We start from the raw sequence: 4,479 nt of genomic DNA on the forward strand, positions 1-4,479 counted from the left end.
TCAAAAGTTCGCCCAGCCACAAAACAACGAAAAGAATGCGTTGCAGAAGTCAACTGGAACTCATAGCATGAAGCGCACGGAGGAAGACTTGAAGTTATCACAATGACCTAGATTTCAAGCTTCCACATTGTTTCAGTCGTTGAACCGAGATCGCTCAGGCATTTTATGTTTTGGGGTTTCTCGGGCTTGCCTTTCAGGCTCTCCATAAGAGCGCCACTTATCCGAACTATCCTATTTGAACTGACGACAGAATGAAAAGGGCGTTTCCCTAACTGCTGCCTGCTAAATTTGGCGAGTAAATAAATGAATGCTCCTCCGGTCACGTGACTTGCAGGTCTCGGTCAAGATGGCGGCTGATTGATCAGAGAGCATTTAAAGATCATTCGCCGACAGCTAGAGTTTGGCATGAAATCTACTTCGTAAATTGACCCTCAAAACGGTAGGTACTGTTAATAAACTATGTAGCAATATATCTTTTTTGAACGAATTGACTTATTGATCGAAGTGTTTGTTTCTAAATTCCAGAGCTGATCATGTTCACTCGAAGACGAATGAGATCAGGCACGAAGTCGAATGACGAATGGTTTAGTCTGAGTTAGAGGTACCGAAACTGATTGAAACATTCATGAAGTTCTAAATCCTTAGTCTAGAGTTAGGTAATTATTTTGAAATGTTTAGTTGAGTATTGGATCTCCTCTAGATTATGAGTTATGTAAGCATTCTTCATTCTGTGATCATCGAGGACCTGGAATTGATACCGAAACTCGGTAGTCCTGTGTTCACTGACTCGCAGTGACTTAAGTTTCACCGTGTTGCATTCATTTGGGAGTTGCATTTTGACCTGAGTTTGGTTTTGGCTTGACCTGTCTGTCACCACTAGGTCTAGATTCTAGATCTAGATCTTTGGCCTTTAGATGTGATTTAGAACTAGAGTCGATGTGCCTGACCGCGGCGGTGACCCCAGTGCGGCAGTTGGTCTAGTTTCGGCAATCGAAGTGACTATTCGGACTCGAGTCCGAATATGAAAAAATGTTATTCGGACTCTGATTCTTGTCCAGCATGACATCATTTCCGACTTCCGACTTCCTGTGACTCGTGACTCCGGCTTCCTGTCCTGCCTCACTCGTGACTCGCCTCAGGCTTGGTAGAGACCGGGATCACTTCGGGCAAAAAGGCGTTTTGTGCAGGAGCCGAGTTTTTATCTTATGATGAATTTGAGGCCGGCCTGAAAAGTTATAGCGCTTCTAATAAATGTTTATTTTTGTCAAGAGGTCATCAGAAGCAATTAAAGATGGCTCGTTAACGTGTGTCGGGGTCGGATGGGCGGCCTGCACACGTGTGACTGTGTGCGTGTCAGGGAGGGGGGGTGGGCACTATCGGTCCGGGCGTTGAACGTCGCATACGCGTCAGTCTTTTTCCCCCTGGCAACTGATCATTATTACAATAATAAGCTAATCTTGATGTAGATCTACGTAATGAATTGTGCGCTGGTCTATGGAATCAAAAGTTGCCGTATGCTCAGCTCTACACAGCAACACAACTTTTTCTTGGTAAACAATCGAGATGACACAGGCTTGTGTATTTGAACGAATCGGTCTTTTTTTTTTACACAGCTCATAATATGCAGGTGCCAGGTGGTCTGCTAATCTTCAATTTTACCTTTTTCTACAACAAGGAAAGCGGGAAACATGGGGTGGGGGTGGGGGGGGGGGGCGTATCAATGAGGCGGCGGGCATCGGATCGGCAGAAAAGGTGTGGGGGAAACTAAAAATGGCGGAAAATTGGAAGCACTGAACGTTAGATCTATAGAACAAAGACACTTCCTTTTTTCCGGACCCGAGTCCGAATAAGATTTTTTTTTTTATTCGGACTCGAGTCCGAATATGAAAATTTTTTATTCGGGCTACGACGGCCTTCGGCAATTTCTCACCTACTACTTTTGTTTTTGGAAGTGGCTATTCTCACCCGGGGTGAGAATAGAAAAACGATCTACCTCTCACCCCGGGTGAGACTTGCCAGCGTAGACTATTCTCACCCGGTGCGAAACAAGACCTGTTTTTCCTCATTTTGGAATACTGTCTATCGGTGTGGATGATCAAATTGATAAAAGCCAAGAAAAAATTACGTTATAGCACAAAAAATATAAGCTAATTTGATCGTCTTCAAAGATGCTATGGCTATTTCACTTTTCGAATCGAGCCGAACTACGCGGGTCGACATTTTGTTTTGCCCGGAAGTTCTCGCAAGATCTACTCCTCCCCTCTCTCTCTCTCTCTCTCTGTCTCTTTCTGAATACTATCGGTGTGGACGATCAAATTGAACAAAACAAAGTTAAAAAATGATGTTAAACAAGGAAACTAAATTAATTTGGTTGTCTACAAAGATGCTACGGCTATTTAACTTTCCGAATCGAGCCGAACTACGCGGGTCGCCATTTTGTTTTGCCCGGAAGTTCTTGCGCTACTCCTCTCTCTTTCTTTCTCTCTCTCTCTCTCTCTTTCTCTCTCTCTCTCTCTCTCTCTTTCTCTCTCTCTCTCTCTCTTTCTCTCTCTCCACTGTGACTGCCCACAGACAAAATTGAACGCTTTTAGGCTAACACTAACAGTAGTAATAGATATCTAGAACGTTTGTTCACAGCACAGAATTCTATAATTCTGTTATCACAGTGTAGAATTCTGTGGTTCAGGGTGAACGCTTCACTGGTTGGCCTAGGCTATAACGGGTGAGAATAGCCAAAAGACTCGCCTGCGCTATTCTCACCCGGGGTGAGAATAGAGGTGGCCTTTGTTTTTTGTTAAGGAAGTAGTTTTCCTCACCTGGGGTGAGAATAAAAATACGATCGACCTCTTGCCAGCGTAGGCTATTCTCACCCGGTGTGTAACAAGACCTGTTTTTCCTCATTTCGGAATGTCTATCGGTGTGGATGATCAAATTGACAATAGCAAAGAAAGAATGACGTTATAGCACAAAAGGGTAAATTTTTACTTTCACTCCCGCACACAGATGCATTGTTTCAGGGGTCAAACTGCTGTACTGTTTGCTGCAGATCACACATAAAGCCACTAAAACTGTCGCAAATCAATTATTTTCAAGACAATTTCAAATCTAGCCGTAAAATATCAAATTATGGGTAAAAACAGGGGGGCATGCCTGTAACCCCCCAGCTTTTCTTTTACCCCAGTGGGGCAGGCCCCCGATTGGTCCAAAGCATGTAGGTCTATCTTGGTTAAAAACAATCAAATATTTCAAAAACTATTAATTTGCCACGGAAATTAAGGAAGTTGATATTCGTGTTCAGCGCATCAATATTTAGTAGAAAATAGACAACTGGTAGCTGAGTGTGAGACAGTAGGGAAAGTAAAAAAATACCCACAAAAGTAAGCTAATTTGATCGTCTACAAAGATGCTATGGCTATTTAACTTTTCGAATCGAGCCAAACTACGCGGGTCGCCATTTTGCTTTGCCCGGAAGTTCTCGCTAGATCTACTGCTCCCCTCTCTCTCTCACTCTTTCTGATCTATCGGTGTGGACGATCAAATTGACCCTAACAAAGTTAAAAAAGGATGTTAAAACACAAAAGTAAATTAATTTGGTCGTCTACAAAGATGCTAGGGCTATTTAACTTTTCGAATCGAGCCGAACTACGTGGGTCGCCATTTTGTTTTGCCCGAAAGTTCTCGCGCTACTCCTCTCTCTCTCTCTCTTTCTCTCTCTCTTTCCACTGGCCAGACAAAATTGCACGCTTTTTTTAGGGTAACAGTAGTAACACAAGAGTGCTGGAACGTTTGTTCATGGCACAGAATTCTACAATTCTGTTATCACAGTGTAGAATTCTGTGGTTCAGGGTGAACGCTTCACTGGTTGGCCTGGGTTATATTATAACGGTGAACGCACACCGGGTGAGAATAGCCAAAAGGCTCACTTGCGCTATTCTCACCCGGGGTGAGAATAGAGGTTGCCTTTTGTAAATTTAAAACTGCAGTGATGTCCCTTGCGCTGTTCTGTTTCTTCCTTTCCTGATCCATTGCGAACACGTGGCAATTTCGATCCAGGAATAGAAATTTTGTCGTCGTACACATTTTGACTTTGCTTTTATATAGTTGGAAGAGGCTAGCTGTACTTAATGAGTACTAGACTGGTTGGCTAGCAGTACGGCTAGACAGCTGGGCTAGCCGTACTTATTCTTATAATGGCTAGACTGACTTAAAAAAAAAATAGGCCTACTGAATTGTAAATATACATTTTTAGTTTGCAGTACCTAAAGTATTTGTATTTGAGACGAAACAAGGTGCCTTAATGACAGTGCGTATTTTAAACCTCCTATTTTCTAGTGTTAATAGGGCATATATAATATAAGATAAGTACGGCTAGACTGCCAGTCTAAATGTAAATGAAATTTTTAGTTTGCAATGCCTAAAGTATAAATGTATTTCAGACAAAACCAAAAGGTGCCTTACTGACTTGCATGTATTTGAACC

General features: G+C 42.6%; 1 protein-coding gene across 1 annotated transcript in view; it reads left to right on the top strand.

Moving 5' to 3' along the window:
- Positions 1-329: 329 nt before the first annotated feature.
- LOC101862337 (coronin-2B) overlaps positions 330-4,479 on the top strand; it is an 11,213-nt gene continuing 7,063 nt past the window's right edge. The window contains exon 1 of the mRNA XM_035968637.1: positions 330-439. The gene's annotated coding sequence lies outside the window, so the exon portion shown is untranslated. The remainder of the gene's footprint in view (positions 440-4,479) is intronic.

Source organism: Aplysia californica, unplaced genomic scaffold, assembly GCF_000002075.1.
Source record: "Aplysia californica isolate F4 #8 unplaced genomic scaffold, AplCal3.0 scaffold00071, whole genome shotgun sequence".
Lineage (NCBI taxonomy): Eukaryota > Metazoa > Mollusca > Gastropoda > Aplysiida > Aplysiidae > Aplysia > Aplysia californica.